This window comes from Ascaphus truei, chromosome 15, assembly GCF_040206685.1.
Source record: "Ascaphus truei isolate aAscTru1 chromosome 15, aAscTru1.hap1, whole genome shotgun sequence".
In the NCBI taxonomy this organism is placed as follows: domain Eukaryota; kingdom Metazoa; phylum Chordata; class Amphibia; order Anura; family Ascaphidae; genus Ascaphus; species Ascaphus truei.
In genome coordinates, this window is record NC_134497.1 from 22,776,140 (window position 1) to 22,798,365 (window position 22,226).

The window sequence follows — 22,226 nt, forward strand, 5'->3', positions numbered from 1 at the left end:
CTTTCTTATTACTTAAAAAATAAATAAAAACACAGTTGTAATTAAAAAGTCCCCAACTAGAAGACACAAATGACACAAAGGTGAGTTTTCTTCCAGTGGAACTAAACAGAAAGTGGGGTTGATGTAACAAGGTGTTGTAGCAGGAATGTGTTCCATTAGCAACCTGAGCTTATAACAGGCCCTGGACTGATTTGGAAACTGGACTATAGAAAAAGCCTTGAGCCACAGTCTAATGAGGTAGGCCGAGCACACACTGCCTGCTATGGCCACGCGCTACCATGGGCGCCTCCACCGCGAGTTCCTGCAGCCCAGCGATGGTGCTGAACAAGGCTGTGAGGAGAAGACAGCAGTGAGGGGAGAGGTGCAAAGAGCTGCTGTGATCACATGCTCATTGCCATTTACTTGAGTGGCTGTTAAAATGCAACTGAGACTATTGCACTTTAGTGAATCTAGTGTTTGGTAAACAGAGGAGGCAAAGTGGATAAGGAAAAATAACCCCCTGCAGATCAGTACCTGGGAGGCAAATAAAGGGTGTGGGAGGAAGGGGGATACAGAACACAAACAGCAATAGAAACACAGTAAGAGAAACCATGTGAGACGGGTAACTCTTCTCTTGAGGGGGGATTGGGGAAATAATTTGACAAGCTGTTTGGGGGATAAATAAAATGAATATTTCTGTTTCTTCAGTAGTTTCGGGAGGTTTTGCAAGGATTTGGAAAGACAATATAATAAGTGATGGTAATGGTCACAGAGAAATAGTCTGGAGAATATAGATGTGGCATTAGCTGCCCAGTAAACTAGTGTAGGTGACAGCAACCAAAGTTATCCATAATGTCAACAGCTGCCTCTGGTTAAAAAAGGCTTTGAAAAGTGTGGCTCTGCGTTCCTAAGACGGGGAAAGACTTGTGTGGGGTGAGAGGAAAAGTAGTGCTGAGCCAGTGGTGGGATTCAGCCGGTTCGCACCGGTTCGTCCGAAACTGGTCCTAGGATTTCTGAAGTTCGCCGAACCGGTGCTTAACAGGCGGTGAGAGATGGGATGCGGCGGTGAGAGATGGGATGCGGCGGTGGGAGACGGGGGATGCGGCGGTGGGAGACGGGGGATGCGGCGGTGGGAGACGGGGGATGCGGCGGTGGGAGACGGGATGCGGCGGTGGGAGACGGGATGCGGCGGTGGGAGAAGGGATGCGGCGGTGGGAGATGGGATGCGGCGGGCTTAAAGTATTAGCCAGTAGTAGAATCACTGAGCGAGAGTCAGAGCAGACTCCAGGGGAGGTGCGCCATCTAGCAGTCTGACCCGGAACTTCCGGTGTCTGCTGCTATAGAGCGCTCCTCTCCCCGCGCTGCTCCTGCTCGGACTCAAGAGATTCTACTACCAGCTAATTCTTTAAGCCCTCTCCATGCCTGTGTCCACCTAGGGGGGGGGGGGGGCGGGGAGGAGACGTGAGGGGGGGGGGGCGGGGAGGAGACGTGAGGGGGGGGCGGGGAGGAGACGTGAGGGGGGGGGCGGGGAGGAGACGTGAGGGGGGGGCGGGGAGGAGACGTGAGGGGGGGGCGGGGAGGAGACGTGAGGGGGGGGCGGGGAGGAGACGTGAGGGGGGGGCGGGGAGGAGACGTGAGGGGGGGGCGGGGAGGGGACGTGAGGGGGGGCAAGGAGGATACTTGAGGGGCGGGGAGGAGACGTGGCGGGGCGGGGAGGAGACGTGGCGGGGCGGGGAGGAGACGTGGGGGGGCGGGGAGGAGACGTGGGGGGGCGGGGAGGAGATGTGGGGGGGCGGGGAGGAGACGTGGGGGGGGCGGGGAGGAGACGTGGGGGGGGCGGGGAGGACACGTGGGGGGAGCGGGGCGGAGACATGGGGGGGGCGGGGAGGAGACGTGAAGGGGAGCGGGGCGGAGACGTGGGGGGGGCTGGGAGGAGACGTGGAGGGGGCGGGGAGGAGACGTGGGGGCGGCGGGGAGGAGACGTGAGGGAGGGCGGGGAGGAGACGTGAGGGGGGGGGCGGGGAGGAGACGTGAGGGGGGGGCGGGGAGGAGACGTGAGGGGGGGCGGGGAGGAGACGTGAGGGGGGGGCGGGGAGGAGACGTGAGGGGGGGGCAGGGAGGAGACGTGAGGGGGGGGGGGCGGGGAGGAGACGTGAGGGGGGGGGCGGGGAGGAGACGTGAGGGGGGGGGGCGGGGAGGAGACGTGAGGGGGGGGGCGGGGAGGAGACGTGAGGGGGGGCGGGGAGGAGACGTGAGGGGGGGCGGGGAGGAGACGTGAGAGGGGGGCGGGGTGGAGACGTGAGGGGGGGGCGGGGAGGAGACGTGAGGGGGGGACGGGGAGGAGACGTGAGGGGGGGGACGGGGAGGAGACGTGAGGGGGGGGGCGGGGAGGAGACGTGGGGGGGGCGGGGAGGAGACTTGAGGGGGGGCGGAGAGGAGACATGAGGGGGGGGCGGGGAGGAGACATGAGGGGGGGGCGGGGAGGAGACGTGAGGGGGGGGGCGGGGAGGAGATGTGGGGGGGGCGGGGAGGAGACTTGAGGGGGGGGGCAGGGAGGAGACATGAGGGGGGGCTGAGAGAGATGCGATGGGGGGGCTGAGAGAGATGCGAGGGGGGGGCTGAGATGCGAGGGGGGGCTGAGAGAGATGCGAGGGGGGGGCTGAGAGAGATGCGAGGGGGGGCTGAGAGAGATGCGAGGGGGGGCTGAGAGAGATGCGAGGGGGGGGGCTGAGAGAGATGCGAGGGGGGGGCTGAGAGAGATGCGAGGGGGGGGGCTGAGAGAGATGCGAGGGGGGGGGCTGAGAGAGATGCGAGGGGGGGGCTGAGAGAGATGCGAGGGGGGGGCTGAGAGAGATGCGAGGGGGGGGCTGAGAGAGATGCGAGGGGGGGGCTGAGAGAGATGCGAGGGGGGGGGCTGAGAGAGATGCGAGGGGGGGGGCTAAGAGAGATGCGAGGGGGGGGCTGAGAGAGATGCGAGGGGGGGCTGAGAGAGATGCGAGGGGGGGGCTGAGAGAGATGCAAGGGGGGGGGCTGAGAGATGCGAGGGGGGGGCTGAGAGATGCGAGGGGGGGGCTGAGAGAGATGCGAGGGGGGGGGCTGAGAGATGCGAGGGGGGCTGAGAGAGATGCGAGGGGGGGGCTGAGAGAGATGCGGGGGGGGGCTGAGAGATGTGAGGGGGGGGCTGAGAGAGATGTGAGGGGGGGGGGCTGAGAGAGATGTGAGGGGGGGGCTGAGAGAGATGTGAGGGGGGGCTGAGAGAGATGTGAGGGGGGGGCTGAGAGAGATGTGAGGGGGGGCTGAGAGAGATGTGAGGGGGGGGCTGAGAGAGATGTGAGGGGGGGGCTGAGATTGATGTGAGGGGGGGGGCTGAGAGAGATGTGAGGGGGGGGCTGAGAGAGATGTGAGGGGGGGGGCTGAGAGAGATGTGAGGGGGGGGCTGAGAGAGATGTGAGGGGGGGGGCTGAGAGAGATGTGAGGGGGGCTGAGAGAGATGGTAGGGGGGAGGCTGAGAGAGATGTGAGGGGGGCTGAGAGAGATGTGAGGGGGGGCTGAGAGAGATGTGAGGGGGGGCTGAGAGAGATGTGAGGGGAGGGCTGAGAGAGATGTGAGGGGGGCTGAGAGAGATGTGAGGGGGGGGGCTGAGAGAGATGTGAGGGGGGGGCTGAGAGAGATGTGAGGGGGGCTGAGAGAGATGTGAGGGGGGGGGCTGAGAGATGTGAGGGGGGGCTGAGAGAGATGTGAGGGGGGGCTGAGAGATGTGAGGGGGGGCTGAGAGAGATGTGAGGGGGGGGCTGAGAGAGATGTGAGGGGGGGGCTGAGAGAGATGTGAGGGGGGGGGCTGAGAGAGATGTGAGGGGGGGGGGCTGAGAGAGATGTGAGGGGGGGGGGCTGAGAGAGATGTGAGGGGGGCTGAGAGAGATGTGAGGGGGGGCTGAGAGAGATGTGAGGGGGGGGCTGAGAGAGATGTGAGGGGGGGGCTGAGAGAGATGTGAGGGGGGGGGCTGAGAGAGATGTGAGGGGGGGGGCTGAGAGAGATGTGAGGGGGGCTGAGAGAGATGTGAGGGGGGGCTGAGAGAGATGTGAGGGGGGGGCTGAGAGAGATGTGAGGGGGGGCTGAGAGAGATGTGAGGGGGGGGCTGAGAGAGATGTGAGGGGGGGGGCTGAGAGAGATGTGAGGGGGGCTGAGAGAGATGTGAGGGGGGGCTGAGAGAGATGTGAGGGGGGGGGCTGAGAGAGATGTGAGGGGGGGCTGAGAGAGATGTGAGGGGGGGGGGCTGAGAGAGATTTGAGGGGGGGCTGAGAGAGATGTGAGGGGGGGCTGAGAGAGATGTGAGGGGGGGCTGAGAGAGATGTGAGGGGGGGGCTGAGAGAGATGTGAGGGGGGGCTGAGAGAGATGTGAGGGGGGGGCTGAGAGAGATGTGAGGGGGGGCTGAGAGAGATGTGAGGGGGGGCTGAGAGAGATGTGAGGGGGGGGCTGAGAGAGATGTGAGGGGGGGCTGAGAGAGATGTGAGGGGGGGGCTGAGAGAGATGTGAGGGGGGGGCTGAGAGAGATGTGAGGGGGGGCTGAGAGAGATGTGAGGGGTAAGACGCGAGGGGGCTCGGGGAGATGATCTCTCCCCCCTCCTCCTCCTAGAGAGAACCTGTTGCTATTTTTTTTTTTAATCCCACCACTGCCCTAGGGGTTTATATACGCGATGACATCAGACGTCAACCAGGAAGTACTGAGGCACCCCGGCTGTAAACACATTTGATGGGTATGAGGTGATTGTGTAACCCCTAGGGGTATACATACTTGTTAGTGTCACTATTGCAGTAAGATGTATGGTCTGAAACGCCACGTGTTTGCATATACCTGCTCTTATGCTTTGAATACAAAGTAAGTTACTTACAGAAAAGGCTCCTATGTGCTTCCTGCACCACTTTATTTCTGCATCTTCTCTATCCCGGAAGTGGAGACACTGACTACATCCAGGTCACAGCTCTGTGTCCTACTGCGCATGCTCACACTAAGGGGATCATGTTGTAGTTTTTAGACTTCAAAACGGATCACGTGTCACATACTGTGCAGATTAGAAACAAGACAGTAACATTTCCCAGGCACTGTGCTAGGGAAAGATAGTTTCTTCTGCATGTAGATGTGTATACTCCTCCTTGTCCTTAATATACTATATTTCTTTAAAGCTGCTTCAGTTCCTCCCTTTTGGACAATGTTGATATGAAAGAGGTAACCTGAATATGACATAACCCCTGAGGCTGTTATCAGGGCCGCCAACGGAAACCATGGGGCCCGGGACAAATGAAAGGAGCAGCCCCCTCCCCCCCCCTGAACCCATAGCGCACCTACCACGAAAAAATATATTTTAGCGCGTAACTTTTACTTAACTGTTTTCTTAGTGTGATACAGAAAAAAACATTACATTTAGGGTGACCACCCGTCCCCCTTTTGCCGGTACAGTCCCGTTTTTTCGTGAGCTGTACCGGTTTAATGTGTGTACCAGAAATGTCCCGGATTTTCCTCAATGTGTCCCCGTTTTTTTGTTTTTTTTGTCGCCGGCGGTGCGCGAGTAAGCTGCGGTGCGCTGTGTGCGAGTCTGCGGCGGCACGGAGGAGGAGACTGCAGCAGCCCGGCTGGTAAGTATTTTTTTTTTTAATGCCCCCCCCCCCCGGCAGTTTCCTACCTTGTTGGCCAATCCCCTGCGTCCCGGCATTAAGCCCCGCCTCCCCGGCATCATCCTTCACCAAGGCCCGGCAAGTGGGAATGGATGGAAGGAAGGGTGCCGGGGAGGGGGCAGGGCCAGCGTGCCTGGGGGCCGGGCTTCCGCTTCCTGCGGCAGAGCACATGTGGTGTGTGTCTGCCCGCTCCTGGCTCTTGCGCGGTGTCTCCCCCCCTCTGCCCGCTGGGGGGATAGGAGGTGTGTTTTTCTTCCTTTGCCTCCACCTTTGCCTCCTGTCCTCGCGCTCTCTTCCCCTACGGTCCCCTTGGTTCGGGAGATGGGCGCGGGGGCGGGAAGTGGTGGCTGCGCGGTGTCCCCCCATTCTGGCCCGGGAACCCGTGGCTGCCCGCCGGGGGAGGGGGGAGCGGGGGCGGCAGTTTGTACCTTTCGTCCCAGCGCTCCTATCCACCCCCCCCCTTGGTGCGGGAGATGGGCGCGGGGGTGGGTGTAGGGGGAGGCGGGGAGCCGCCTGCTCGTGGCTGCCTCTGTCTGTACTCCAGTGTGTGTGTGTGTACCTGTGTGTGTGTGTGTGTGTGTGTGTGTGTGTGTGTGTACCAGTGTCTGTGTGTGTGTGTGTGTGTGTGTGTGTGTGTGTACCTGTGTGTACCAGTGTGTGTGTGTGTGTACCAGTGTGTGTGTGTGTGTGTACCAGTGTCTGTGTGTGTGTGTGTGTGTGTGTGTACCAGTGTCTGTGTCTGTGTGTGTGTACCAGTGTGTGTGTGTGTGTGTACCAGTGTGTGTGTGTGTGTACCAGTGTGTGTGTGTGTGTGTGTGTGTGTGTGTGTGTGTGTGTGTGTGTGTGTACCAGTGTGTGTGTGTGTGTGTGTGTACCAGTGTGTGTGTACCAGTGTGTGTGTGTGTGTACCAGTGTGTGTACCAGTGTGTGTGTGTGTGTGTACCCGTGTGTGCACCCGTGTGTGTGTACCCGTGTGTGCACCCGTGTGTGTGTATCCCTCCCTCCCTCTCTCTCTCCCTCACCCGCTCTCTCCCTCACCCGCTCTCTCCCTCACCCGCTCTCTCCCTCACCCGCTCTGTGAATGACAGTGACTGGGTGGGTGAATGACAGTAGAATGGTTGGAGGGTGAATGATGGTGGGTGAATGACAGTGGGTTGGTAAATAATGGTGGGTGAATGACAGTGGGTGGGTGAATAATGGTGGGTGAACGACGGTTGGGTGGGTGAATGACGGTGGGTGGGTGAATGACAATGTGTGGGTGATTGGGTGAATGACAGTGGGTTGAATGACAGTTGAATGACAGTGAGTGGGTGGGTGAATGACAGTGGGTGGGTGAGTGAATGACAGTGGGCGGGGGGGTTGAATGACAGTGGGTGGGCTGGGGAGTTGAATGACAGTTGGGTGAATGACAGTGGGTGGGTTGACAGTTGGGGGAATGACAGTGGGTGGGTGGGGGAATGACAGTAAGTGGGTGGGTGGGTGAATGACAGTGAGTGGGTGGGTGAATGACAGTGACTGGGTGGGTGAATGACAGTAGAATGGTTGGAGGGTGAATGATGGTGGGTGAATGACAGTGGGTTGGTAAATAATGGTGGGTGAATGACAGTGGGTGGGTGAATAATGGTGGGTGAACGACGGTTGGGTGGGTGAATGACGGTGTGTGGGTGAATGACGGTGGGTGGGTGAATGACAATGTGTGGGTGATTGGGTGAATGACAGTGGGTTGAATGACAGTTGAATGACAGTGAGTGGGTGGGTGGGTGAATGACAGTGGGTGGGTGAGTGAATGACAGTGGGCGGGGGGGTTGAATGACAGTGGGTGGGCTGGGGAGTTGAATGACAGTTGGGTGAATGACAGTGGGTGGGTTGACAGTTGGGGGAATGACAGTGGGTGGGTGGGGGAATGACAGTAAGTGGGTGGGTGGGTGAATGACAGTGAGTGGGTGGGTGAATGACAGTGGGTGGGTGGGTGAATGACAGTGACACTTGACAGTGACTTGGGTGGGTGACAGTGACTGGGTGGGTGACAGTGACTGGGTTGACAGTGACTTGTGTGGGAGACAGTGACTTGTGTGGGAGACAGTGACTTGTGTGGGAGACAGTGACTGGGTGGGTGGGAGACAGTGACTGGGTGGGTGGGAGACAGTGACATTGGGTGGGAGACAGTGTGGCGAAAATGGGGGTAATCAGCACATTAATAAAGGCAGTGGGCTCAGCTGGTTACCCCTATTTCGCGTTGGGGATGAAGGGGTTAATTCTATATGCATGGCTGTCCCCATTTTGCAGGCTAATCTCTACCTGCAGTGAAGTGCCTTTCTGTTACTGTTTTAAAATGTACAGGCCGGGTGCTATTTTTTTGTCTGCCTGCCTTTGTAAGGCAGTAAGGACCAAATGTTATGCATACAGGAGCCCCCTGTTGGGATGAAAGACCCCAGATTCGTAAAGGGTCACTTAATCAGGATGTTTCTGAGTAGCAGATCCTGTTACTCCTCCTGGATATTTCACACCTCGGGACCCAAACTTCAGACATTGCGTCCCCAGAAATGAGTGGGCCCTTTTTACTTAGCAGTGCTACCAAGCTGCTCACTGAGCATGCTCAGAGTTACCTGAGCTGGCTGTAGGATTTGCCCCTGTGACATGGCAGGTTCTGATAGGATCAAGATAATTCGTTGCCAATGGGATGAGGCTAATGTAAACCCCACAGGCCCTTATCCTTAAAAAGGCCTGTACCCCTCATTCCTGTGTTGTTGCTGTAACCTGATTTCTTCAAGTGGATAAGACCTAAGTACAGCGGCTACGATTCCAGAACGCAAGGGGTTAAAAACATCGCAACAAGGAAACTTGCCCTGCTTCAGGATTTCGTTAGCCCTGGGTATCCAGCAAATCCCAGAGAACCAGAAAGGACTTTGCACATTCACAGAAGGATTGGACTGGCTATGTATTTGGCAATTTGCAAATGGACTACATTTTAAAGGACAATCTTCTGCTGCTTGGGCACCTTTCTGGACATTATCCTCTGTTTCTCTACCCGTGAGTGTAATTATTAAGTTATTCTGCAGTTGTCGTGTGTTTGCCTATCAAGGGAATAAATCTCAGTTTATTTTGCTCAACCTGTTCTGCTCAATCAGGACCCACGAAATATAAATGTGTTATTAAGCGCGTCCCCGTGACAGGCGTTTAAAACTGGTGGCAGCTGGTGAGATACTGATTGAGCCTATATTGCAGTGTTCTGTAATATAGTGAGGACCTTGTAGATTGCAAGCTCCTCAGACAAGTGGCAACTTACACACACTTCCAAAGAAGAACGAGATAATTCACTGGTCTCTGGACCCATAACCCGGTGGCACCATGAGTCTGCGCTCAGGGAGGTTCCGTTCCTGGGACAGAGAGCAAGTCGTGGAGAGATGTGCGGGATATGGCTTAACGACAGACGGTCGTTCCAAGAGTCAGCTGGAGGAGGATTTAGAAGAATATGAGGGCAGAGCGACCCAATTAGCTGCACTTGCAGCGGATGGTACTCAGCCCGGAGTTGAGGCGGTCCCTCCAACTCTGGAGCTGCAAGGACAGGGGGAGAGTGATGCTGACCACCCGGTCGTGGGTGGCTTGGTGCCAGGGAGTGCGGAGGGGTTCGCGGCTGCGGCCGACGGACTGACGGCCACTGGACTCAGCGCACTGCTCGCCACCTGGGGAGAGGGAATCAGCTACGAGCAGCGGTTAAAGCTCCTCACGGTAGTACTTGGAAAAGGTTCCCAATCCCACCTTGTAAACGGGGAACAAGAGCTTTCCCGGCCAGATCACCACAGTTTTAGCAAGTTCATTGATGGCACGGATGACCTGGACTCATTTCTAAATGATTTTGAGAATCAGTGCGGCCGGTTCCGAATACCAAGGAGGGACTGGGTGGTCAAACTACGACCACTATTATCCGGCAAAGCCAAAAGAACTGTGCAGGAGCTTCCCGGTGTGGATGCTGATGACTATGGGCATGTGAAGCGCAAGCTGCTGGTCCAGTATGCCCTGACACCTGAGGGGTATAGGAGCAAGTTCCGGACGGGGGATATAAAACCCGGGGAATCATTTGCGGACTATGCCAACAGAATGATCAGGCATGGAACCCAGTGGGTCACAGGGTATGGGGCTACCAAATACCATACCTTACTGGACCTGATGTTCCAGGAGCAGCTGATGCAGCGGTTTCCCCCCACTGTGCGGGCTTGGATCTATGACCGCAAGCCTAAGACCTGTGAGGACGCTGCCCGGATGGCCGACGAGTATGTGGCCAGCAGGATTGCTTTGGATGAGCCAGCAGTTCCCCAAGGAGGGGCCCGAGCAGCCCAGGGAACTAAAGCTACCCTCAATGGACACTGAAAACTGCGGCAGCAAGCAAAGCGCCAAAGGCTGCAGAATTTAAACATGAGAGGCGGTGTTTTACCTGCAACAAGGTCGGGCACCTTAGACCCGATTGTCCGGACCGGGACCGGTCCACAGGACCCCATCAGGGGCACCGCTCCCAAGCAGCAAAACCAGTTGCCCGTGTGCGACTGGCACCATTGGAGGGGACCAGCGCAGCCGTGACGCCAGCCGACAGAGGGATGACCACGGAGGCACCAACCCTTGCCAATCCAGGACCTGCAGTGGAGAGCGGAGGGCATCAGGTTGCACCAATCGGGTTGCAACGCAACGATGCCAGGCAGAAGCATCTGCGGAGGGTGACCATTGGAGACCGGCAAGCAGACGGGTTGCTGGACTCCGGTGCCACCGTGACTCTGGTGCGCCCTGATATGGTGCGGCCAGAGGATTTGCTCCCGGGCACCGGGATGCAAGTGACCATGCCAGACGGAGGACCGCGGTCACTCCAAGTTGCCCGGGTCTTTTTGGACTGGGGGGCGGGTCGTGGCATGAGGGAGGTGGGGGTATTGCCCGGATTGGATGCTGAGGTGCTCCTTGGCAATGATCTGGGGCACGTTACCTGTGTTTTTACTGCGGAGCTGACACCTGCTGCACCGGTTGCAGCGATTACTAGGAGCCAGGCAGCAAAGATCACAGCAGCAGCCCCTGTCCCCCTGCATTTGGGACCTACAGTTCCAGCAGTCTCTGAGGAGACCAGACAGGTAAGCCAGACTCAGTCCGCTTCTGAAACTGACTTACTGTACCCTGTACCTGTTCCCTGTCCCCCTGACTCAGGTATGACCGGGGGGTGGCCAGAATTAGGCACTCAGTTCAGGGAAGCGGTGCAATCTGATCCCACCTTGGAGGGCATGAGACTTCGGGCGTCCGAGTCTAAGCCAAGTGAGGGATCTGATTACTACTTGTGGCACCGCGGGCTTCTGTATAGAGAGCAGGGGGCTACAGGGTTAGATAAGGTTTGGACTGGCAAGCGACAGTTAGTGGTACCCACGGGGTATAGGCAACAGTTATTACAGGTTGCTCACTCCATCCCGCTTGCGGGGCATCAGGGGGTCACACGCACGAGAACCCGGCTCTTGCAGCGTTACTACTGGCCGGGGGCCTCCAGCGAGGTGGCAGATTTCTGCCGCTCCTGTGATGCCTGCCAGCGAGTAGGTAAGGCGGGTGATCGTGTGAAGGCCCCCCTAAGACCGCTACCGGTGATAGGGGAACCCTTTCAGCGGGTAGCAATGGACCTGGTGGGGCCCCTTATGATTCCTAGCTGGACAGGGAAGCGCTACATCCTCACGGTGGTGGATTTTGCCACCCGGTACCCTGAGGCTGTAGCGCTGGCTACTATAGATGCTAAGGCAGTGGCTAAGGCTTTGCTCACCATTTTCACTAGGGTAGGTTTCCCTAGCGAGGTCCTAACCGATCAAGGGTCGCAATTCATGAGTGAATTGCTACAGTGTCTCTGGGATGCGTGCGGGGTGAAGCACCAGCGCACGACCCCATACCACCCCCAGACAAACGGATTATGTGAGAGGTTCAATGGTACCCTGAAGCAGATGCTTCGGACATTTATAGAGGCAGAGGGAAAAGACTGGGAGATTCACCTGCAGCACTTGCTGTTTGCGTACCGAGAGGTACCGCAAGAATCTACAGGCTTCTCCCCCTTTGAGCTGCTATATGGTCGCAGGGTACGTGGACCTCTGGACCTATTCCGTGAGGGATGGGAAGGGGAAGCTACCAATACTGATGCTTCTGTGCTTCAGTATGTGGTAGATCTTAGAGACCGGTTAGAGATGCTCATGGGGGTGGCACAGGACAACCTTAGGTCTGCTCAGACCAAGCAGAAGACATGGTATGACCAGAATGCCCGTAGCAGAGAATTCATCCCAGGACAGCAGGTACTTGTTCTGAAACCCACTCGGGAGAACAAATTAATGGCTGCCTGGTCGGGACCGTATTCGGTACTGCGAAAGATGAACGAGTGCAACTATGTTGTACAGGTAGATGCTGAGACAGGGAGGACCAAAGTCTATCACATCAATATGCTCAAGGAGTACATAGCACCGAGTGTGGCATCGGTGCTGGCCATTTGCAGCCCACCGATGGGGGATCCGGCGAGCAATGCTCTGCCTGATCTCCTGGGGGAGGCTAGGCAGGGAGGTACCATAGAGCAGGTGGAAATCGGGGCTCAGCTGAGTGTCAGGCAGAGAGCAGAAGCCAGGGCTATGCTAGAGAAGTATAGGGCTCTGTTCACTGACAAGCCAGGGAGGACACCCATCACTGAGCACCCAGTGCTTACAGGGGATCTGAGACCTCTGCATAAGCACGCTTATAGAGTGTCAGCAGAGGTGAAGGGCAGTATAGAGAGGGAGGTGGAGGAGATGCTGGCCCTAGGGGTAATTGTACCATCCCAGAGCCCTTGGGCGTGTCCGGTAGTCCTAGTGCCTAAGAAGGATGGGACCACCCGGTTCTGTGTGGACTACCGGCAGCTCAATGCAGGGACGGTTTCAGATGCCTACCCCATGCCACGCATGGATGAGTTGCTGGATGAACTCGCGGGGGCAAGGTATCTGACCACTATGGATCTCAGTAAAGGGTACTGGCAGATCCCTTTGACCCAGGAGGCTAGGGAGAAGTCGGCGTTCATCACCCCAAGTGGCCTCTATGAGTTCTTAGTGATGCCATTTGGGATGAAGAATGCACCGGCTACCTTCCAACGCCTGGTCAATCGTTTGCTAGAGGGCATGCAAGGTTTGCAAGGGCTTATCTGGATGATATTGCTGTGTTCAGTAACTCCTGGGAATCACACTTAATTCATGTAGCTGCGGTGCTAGCCAGGATTAGGGAGGCAGGTCTCACCTTAAAACCCACCAAGTGCTTAGTAGGGATGGCTGAAGTCTTATACCTAGGGCATAGGGTGGGTGGAGGGCACCTCAAGCCAGAACCAGCTAAGGTAGAGGCAGTAGTGCAGTGGCCCACTCCCAAAACCAAGAAGCAGGTCATGGCGTTTCTAGGCACCGCAGGCTACTACAGGAAGTTTGTTCCCCAGTATAGTGCCATTGCAAAACCCCTGACTGACTTGACCCAGAAGCGACAGTCTGTGCTGGTAGTCTGGTCTCCTGCCTGTGAAGATGCATTTCAGGCTTTGAAGACTGCCCTAGCCAGCGCTCCTATACTGGCCGCTCCAGATTATTCCAAAAAGTTTCTGGTGCAGACTGATGCCTCAGACTTCGGTATTGGGGCGGTGCTCAGCCAGGTGGGGGACGGGGGTAGTGAGCATCCCGTGGTTTACCTGAGCCGCAAGTTGCTGCCCAGAGAAGTGGCCTATGCCACTATTGAGAAGGAGTGTCTGGCCATAGTATGGGCTCTCAAGAAGTTACAGCCTTACCTCTATGGCAGACACTTCACTGTTATCACTGACCATAACCCCCTAAGTTGGTTACAGCGGGTGTCGGGAGAGAATGCAAAGCTCCTGCGCTGGAGCCTGGCCTTGCAAGAATGTGACTTCACCATTCAGCACAAGAAAGGCAGTGAGCATGGGAACGCCGATGGCCTCTCCCGGCAGGACAATCCCCAAGACCTAATGACTTCAAAAACCCTCAGGTCAGCCCAACCACCAGAGGAGGTGGCCAGGGCAAACCTTGGGCTTTGAGTGGGGGAGATGTGGCGAAAATGGGGGTAATCAGCGCATTAATAAAGGCAGTGGGCTCAGCTGGTTACCCCTATTTCGCGTTGGGGATGAAGGGGTTAATTCTATATGCATGGCTGTCCCCATTTTGCAGGCTAATCTCTACCTGAAGTGAAGTGCCTTTCTGTTACTGTTTTAAAATGTACAGGCCGGATGCTATTTTTTTGTCTGCCTGCCTTTGTGAAGCAGTAGGAACAAATGTTATGCATACAGGAGCCCCCTGTTGGGATGAAAGACCCCAGATTCGTAAAGGGTCACTTAATCAGGATGTTTCTGAGTAGCAGATCCTGTTACTCCTCCTGGATATTTCACACCTCGGGACCCAAACTTCAGACATTGCGTCCCCAGAAATGAGTGGGCCCTTTTTACTTAGCAGTGCTACCAAGCTGCTCACTGAGCATGCTCAGAGTTACCTGAGCTGGCTGTAGGATTTGCCCCTGTGACATGGCAGGTTCTGATAGGATCAAGATAATTCGTTGCCAATGGGATGAGGCTAATGTAAACCCCACAGGCCCTTATCCTTAAAAAGGCCTGTACCCCTCATTCCTGTGTTGTTGCTGTAACCTGATTTCTTCAAGTGGATAAGACCTAAGTACAGCGGCTACGATTCCAGAACGCAAGGGGTTAAAAACATCGCAACAAGGAAACTTGCCCTGCTTCAGGATTTCGTTAGCCCTGGGTATCCAGCAAATCCCAGAGAACCAGAAAGGACTTTGCACATTCACAGAAGGATTGGACTGGCTATGTATTTGGCAATTTGCAAATGGACTACATTTTAAAGGACAATCTTCTGCTGCTTGGGCACCTTTCTGGACATTATCCTCTGTTTCTCTACCCGTGAGTGTAATTATTAAGTTATTCTGCAGTTGTCGTGTGTTTGCCTATCAAGGGAATAAATCTCAGTTTATTTTGCTCAACCTGTTCTGCTCAATCAGGACCCACGAAATATAAATGTGTTATTAAGCGCGTCCCCGTGACAGACAGGGCCTGGGTTGGTGGGTGGGAGACAGTGACTGGGTGGGAGTGAGACAGTGACTTGGTGGGTGGGTGACTTAGACAGTGACTGGGTGGGTAGGGGACTTAGACAGTGACTGGGTGGGTGGGTGGGGGTCTTAGACAGTGACTGGGTGGGTGGGTGGGGGACTTAGACAGTGACTGGGTGGGTGGGGGACTTAGACAGTGACTTGACTTAGACAGTGCCTTTGGGAGACAGTGACTTAGACAGTGACTGGGTGGGTGAGAGACAGTGACTGGGTAGACAATGACTTTGGGTGGGAGACAGTGACTTGACGGTGGATGACAGTGACTGGGTGCGAGGGAGACAGTGACTGGGTGACAGTGACTGGGTGGGAGATAGTGACTGGGTGAGTGTGAGAAAGTGACTGGGTGGGTGGGAGACAGTGACTGGGTGGGAGACAGTGACTAGATGGTGGGTGGGTGGATGACAGTGACTGGGTGCGAGGGAGACAGTGACTGGGTGACAGTGACTGGGTGGGAGATAGTGACTGGGTGACAGTGACTGGGTGGATGGGAGACAGTGACTGGGTTGGTGGGTGGGAGACGGTGGGTGGGTGGATGACAGTGACCTGGTGCGAGGGAGACAGTGACTGGGTGGGAGGGAGCAGTGATTAGGTGGGTGGGAGACAGTGACTGAGTGACTGGGTGGGAGACAGTGACTGGGTGGTTTACAGTGGGTGACAGTGACTGGGTGGGTGACTTACCTTGACCGGGTGGGTGCAGCTTGCTGCCGGACGCTTTCCTCTCCTGCCCCCGATATCCCAGCGGCAGCTGCCCGGGACGGGAGGTGGGCTTGGGGGCGCGGGATGTGGGCTTGGGTGGGGGGGGGCACAGGAGGTGGGCTCGGGGGGGGGGGTTCGGGAGGTGGGCACGGGAGTTGGGCTTGGGGGGGGCCACTGAAGGTGGGCGGGGGGGGGCCACTGAAGGTGGGCGGGGGGGAAGCAGGCCTCAGGAGGAACTGGTACTTCCCCCTCTGTCCCACGTTGGGAGCGGGAGCTGGTCCCTCCCCCTCCGTCCCACGTTGGGAGCGTGGGGGGAGACGTGCGGGGAGCGGGCCCTGCGCATGCGCGCCGGGACTTGGGTGGAATCACCGCCATTTTTTTAAAACTTTTTTTTTTTTAATTATTTAATTAACTGGCGCCAGTGCCCTTTCTCCCCCACTGTTGGCGGCCCTGGCTGTAATACAACAAAAGGAACACACACACACGTACGTTCTCTGTGTCTCTCAGAAGGCTGGGGCAGCACGGCAGGGCTTCTGGTTTTCTTTTTGAAATGCAGATTGTCCTGATTTTATCATTTACTTTATTTTGCACGTTAATAACCAGAGCCCCCCATCTCCCCATCTCCCCACACAGAGCCCCCCATCTCCCCACACAGAGCCCCCCATCTCCCCACACAGAGCCCCCCCATCTCCCCACACAGAGCCCCCCTGCTGCTCCCCACACAGAGCCCCCCATCTCCTCCCCCACATAAAGCCCTCCTGCTCCCCACACAGAGCCCCCCCTGCCCCCTCGCACAGAGCCCCCCCTGCCCCCTCACACAGAGCTCCCTGCTCCCTCACAGAGCCCCCCCTGCTCCTCCCCCCACACAGAGCCCCCCCGCTCCTCCCCCACACAGAGCCCCCCCACTCCACCCCCCACACAGAGCCCCCCCCCGCTCCTCCCCCACCCAGAGCCCCCCCGCTCCTCCCCCACACAGAGCCCCTCCGCTCCTCCCCCCACACAGAGCCCCTCCGCTCCTCCACCACACAGAGCCCCCCCGCTCCTCCCCCACACAGAGCCCCCCCTGCTCCTCCCCCACACAGAGCCCCCCCGCTCCTCCCCCACACAGAGCCCCCCCACACAGAGCCCCCCCGCTCCTCCCCCACACAGCCCCCCCGCTCCTCCCCCACACAGAGCCCCCCCGCTCCTCCCCCACACAGAGCCCCCCCCCGCAGAGCCCCACCGCTCCTCCCCCACACAGAGCCCCCCCCGCTCCTCCCCCACACAGAGCCCCCCCCGCTCCTCCCCCACACAGAGCCCCCCGCTCCTCCCCCACACAGAGCCCCCCCCGCTCCTCCCCCACACAGAGCCCCCCCCGCTCCTCCCCCACACAGAGCCCCCCCCGCTCCTCCCCCACACAGAGCCCCCCTGCTACTCCCCCACACGGAGCCCCCCCCGCTCCTCCCCCACACGGAGCCCCCCCCCGCTCCTCCCCCACACAGAGACCCCCCGCTCCTCCCCCACACAGAGCCCCCCCCGCTCCTCCCCCACACAGAGCCCCCCCCCCACTCCTCCCCCACACAGAGCCCCCCTGCTCCTCCCCCACACAGATGCCCCCCGCTCCTCCCCCACACAGAGCAACCCCCCCGCTCCTCCCCCACACAGTGCTCCCCCCGCTCCTCCCCCACACAGAGCCCCTTGCTCCCCACTTCCATTTGGAAGATGAGGACTTTGTTAAAAGATGGTATGAAGCTTTGGAAGATGAGGACTTTGTTAAAAGATGGTATGAAGCTTTAGATCTATGTTCATTCAATCTTATGAGTTTAATCATTGAACAACAGAAGAAACTATTGAAGAACATAGATAAGGAAGTGGATGAAATAAGGGAGAAACTATTGCCTTTTTTTTTTATAATTTGTAGTTTTTATTATTATTTTTTTAAAACACAGCATTAATACATCTGAACACCAGTACTGCGTCATGTGATATCAATATCTCATGTGCATTTTAGCTGTACACAAACATTGATCAATACTTAACAAGATAACAAAAACATCAAAATAAATAATACATAACTGAAGAAGGGAGGGGAGGATGGGGGGGAGGGGGTGATGGGAGGCCACGACACCGTTCAGCGCTTTTGGACCCGATGAATATCTATGAATTTTTGGCGGTGATCTGTAATAATTTATCTATTTTGCAGCTAGTCTTCACCTGGTGTCCCTCTAGAGTCTAATTAACTACCGCATCACAGGAGAACGCATTTACAATTATTAAAGCAATATTGTGGTTCTCTCTACCCCTGGGATGTCTGTCTGGGCCAGCCAAGGCGTCCAGACTTTTAGGAAATTTTCGCCAGTGTCATTAACTAAACTCGTTAATTTTTCCATCTGGCAAACGTACCAAATTCTGTTTTGAATCTTGGGATCGAAGGAATTTCACTTTGTTTCCATAATGCTGCCATCTCACACCTCACAGCTGTAGCAAAATGAGCTATTAGTTTGAGATCTATTTTTGCGATACCCTGTCGGGCTCTACTGAGTAAGAAAAGTCCGGGATCAAATGGAATTTTGAGGCCCAAAATCCTCTGTAGCCAATCCTTGATCTTACGCCATAACGGAACTAGCCGGGGGCAAGACCACAGCATGTGTAACAGATCGGCGGATTCTCCACATTGCCCAGGGCACAATGGGGAGCTTCCCTTTACAAATTTTGAGAGTTTAAGCGGGGTAAGATACCACCTCATTAGGACTTTATATGCGTTCTCCTTTAATGTTGTACAGATTGAACTCTTGGCAGCTGCTGTTACTATTTGAGTCCTTTCATCCAGCTCCAGGGTCTCTCCCTGATCAGCCTCCCACTTTAGCATATACCCTAGTTTGTGGGTAACTTTGGCGCTAGAACCGACCACTTCTCTATACATCTGCGATGTAAGTCCCTTTGTATTTGTCTCTCTCAGACAGAGCTTTTTGAATGTTGTCAATTGGGGGTGTGGGTTAGAATTATTGTAGAAGGCTCTGATCTGGAGGTATCTATAAAATTCTGTATGTGGATATTTTTATCAGCTCTAATTTGTTCAAATGTTAGGATTTTGTTTCTATCCTCCAGATCTTTTAGTCTCGCTATATTGTTATATTTCCAGATTTAATACATAGTAGACAGACAGAACCCCTGTAGATAGCACTCTGTTTCAGTATGAATTGGTGATTTATTTAAAATAACTTTATTTATTGACAATATCGTTAAAATATTGGGGTTTAAAACAATGATTAAATGATGCCAAGTGTGGCTAACTCTATGGATGGGTGTATCCAGAGGAGTGTTCAATGGTGTATTAATGCCCAGTGTTAGGATAATTCACTGGCCCTAGTGTTCCTCATATGGAGAGAATGGGCTAGAGTTCTTATGGTGAAAGTAGCGGCTGTTTGAACCACAAATGTAGTGCCCCAGTATTGAAATACTAGTAGATGCACTAGTTGATTGGACCTGTACTTAGCTGCTTGTGTACTGCAGCTATTAGCACATTATAGACTGGAATATACAGATCTAGGTCTATGTGCACATAATAATGAGTTGTTAACACCAGCATGTGTGGATGGTGGTATTTAAATACAAGTGTGTAGTACTCAACACGTTTACATCCCAAGTGTGTAATAACAGGGCTAGAATAGACACTAGTATTAGTTTTTGCAATACTGGTAAGTTAGTGGCACTGCTGTAAATCCTGTATATACATATACCGAATTAACAGCTGAGTACTGCTCCTTTTAGGGTATTAATATCGGTCTAAAATGAAAGACCTTTCCCTAGTTGGTTTAGTGCTCTTCATTTATGGTGATGGTCTGGCACTCCAGAGGTTAATTGCTGGATTGGTCGCCGTTTTGCTCAATGAGTGTGCCCCTTTAAGCTAAATGCTGTGTTTGGGGATTAGCATTCAGGCTTCCTGTATTGGTACTTTAATATACTGCCAGGTATTCTCTGTGCCTTTACTGATGTGTGACTGCTAAGATCGTAGGATCTTTCAGCAGTCCATTAATGTGCACGGGCTGAGACACGCTGACTCTCTGAATCTCACTGAGTCAGTGTACATGAACTCGGGCTCTGCGCGTGCACGTGGTCACGTGTACACCGACGCGCGCGTTTCGCGAGTGCTTTGTCAAGGCCTAAGGTAATCAGAAGGTTTCCTATGTCTTTGAAGGCTATTTATAGAACTTGGATTAACCTGTAGTGACCCCATTCACTTTTAGCGCATGCTCACTGTGTGGCTGGTAATGGATAGGGATTCAGACCAGCACTATGTCTCCTGTGATGTACGAGACTGTGAATAACTGTGGCATGTTGTTGTTAATTTTTATATATGTTGCAGTTTGCTGTGTTAACTGTTTGTCATCTCAAATTTGCTACTGATAACTATCACTGTTGAGACACCATAATTCTGTTTCTTTATCTACTATATATTTCTGAAATGTCTGTATGTTTGTCTGCATGCCCTGTGTCCCTAGGGCCAATCGCATTACACCTTTGGCCTGTCACTCCACCTCAACACTGTCCCACCCCTCACCACAGTGTCCCACCCCTCACTGACTCTCATTGGCCTTCGGCCAACACCACTGCCACACTGTCCCACCCCTCACCCCACTGTCCCACCCCTCACTGACAATCCTCACTGCTCTGGGGCGACCTCTCAACCCACAAAACCCTCACCGCCTGCTACCACAGATCAGGTACAGAATCTCTATATCAACATTCACCGCCACACACCGCACGAAAAAGCAGCGCAACACTGCCTCTTACAAACACCCCCCTCCACCACCACCCCCCCCCAACCTCATGCACCCCCCTCCACCACCACCCCCCTCAACCTCATGCACCCCCCTCCACCACCACCCCCCCCCCCCAACCTCATGCACACTACGAACGCACGCCACAGCTCTCCCGCTACGGCAGCCCATCACCAACCCCCCTCACCCAAACATACAACGCACGATGCTCCATCACCCCCCCCTCACACGAACAGCAAACGCACGCTGCTGAACATACAATGCACGATGCTCCATCACAACCCCCCTCACCCGAACATCCCCGGAGCACACCCCAAACCACCCCACCCCCCTCACCCATACATCCACCGCACGATGCTCCTCCGGAGCACCTCAACCCCCCCCCCCCCTCACCCCAACACAAAACTCACGCAACATACAACGCACGATGCTCCATCACACCCCCCCCCTCACCCGAACATCCCCGGAGCACACCCAAAACCACCCCACCCCCCTCACCCATACATCCACAGCACGATGCTCCTCAGGAGCACCTCAACCCCCCCCCCCTCACCCCAACACAAAACTCACGCTGCCGACCATCCAACGCACGATGCTGCTCCGGAGCCCCTCACCCCCCCCCCCCACCATCCAACGCACGATGCCACCTCACGATGCTGCTCCGGAGCCCCTCACCCCCCCCCCCCCAACATCCAACGCACGATGCCACCTCACGATGCTGCTCCGGAGCCCCCCTCCCCCCACCGGAGCACCCCCCCCACCATCCAACGCACGATGCTGAACATCCACCTCACGATGCTGCTCCGGAGCCCCTCACCCCCCCCCCCCCACACTCACCCGAACATCCACCGCACGATGCTGCTCTGGAGCCCCTCACCCCCCCCCCACACTCACCCGAACATCCACCGCACGATGCTGCTCCGGAGCCCCTCACCCCCCCCCCACACTCACCCGAACATCCACCGCACGATGCTGCTCTGGAGCCCCTCACCCCCCCCCCCGCACTCACCCGAACATCCACCGCACGATGCTGCTCCGGAGCCCCTCACCAAACCCCCTCCACCCCCCCCCACCCCCCCACCCCCCCCCCCCACTCACCCGAACATCCACCGCACGATGCTGCTCCGGAGCCCCTCACCCCCCCTCCTCACCCTCTGTCCGCCCCCCCCCCCATCACGTGCGCCGCCCTGCACCAGCTCCGGACGGGAAGTGCGGCCCTCCTACCCCAGCCGCTCCCTTACCTCCCCGGCGCTACCTCCCGCTCAGGTAAGTCCCGCCTCAGCTTATGGCGCCAGTAACAGCCTCGCGCCTCAGGCCCACCCACGCAGCCTCACACCTCAGGCCCACACAGGGCGCTTCCTGCCGCCGCCTGCACGCGCCTCACTCAGCCGGACGGCACATCGGGGGACCAAGCGGGCGCCGGGGGGGGGAGCGCGAGTCACAGGGAACGGGGGGCGGGGCGAGCCAAGAGTCACAGGGACAGGGGGGGGGAGTCACAGGGAGGGGGGGGGGGAGTCACGGGGAGGGGGGGGAGTCACGGAGAACGGGGGGGGGGGGCACCAGCCGAACCAGCAGGGGGATGGACGCACGGAGGGGGGGGGGACATGCACATACATTAATTATGACAATACTTATGCCCACTGCTCTCCACCCCCCCACACACACTCCCCTTCCCCCCCCACACCCCTTTCCCCCCCACACCCCTTTCCCCCCCACTCCCCTTCTCCCCCCCCACTCCCCTTCTCCCCCCCCACTCCCCTTCTCCCCCCCCACTCCCCTTCTCCCCCCCACTCCCCTCCCCCCCCCACTCCCCTTCCCCCCCCCACTCCCCTTCTCCCCCCCCACTCCCCTCCCCCCCCACTCCCCTTCTCCCCCCCCCACTCCCCTTCTCCCCCCCCACTCCCCCCCCCACTCCCCTTCTCCCCCCCACTCCCCTTCTCCCCCCCACTCCCCTTCTCCCCCCCACTCCCCTTCTCCCCCCCCCACTCCC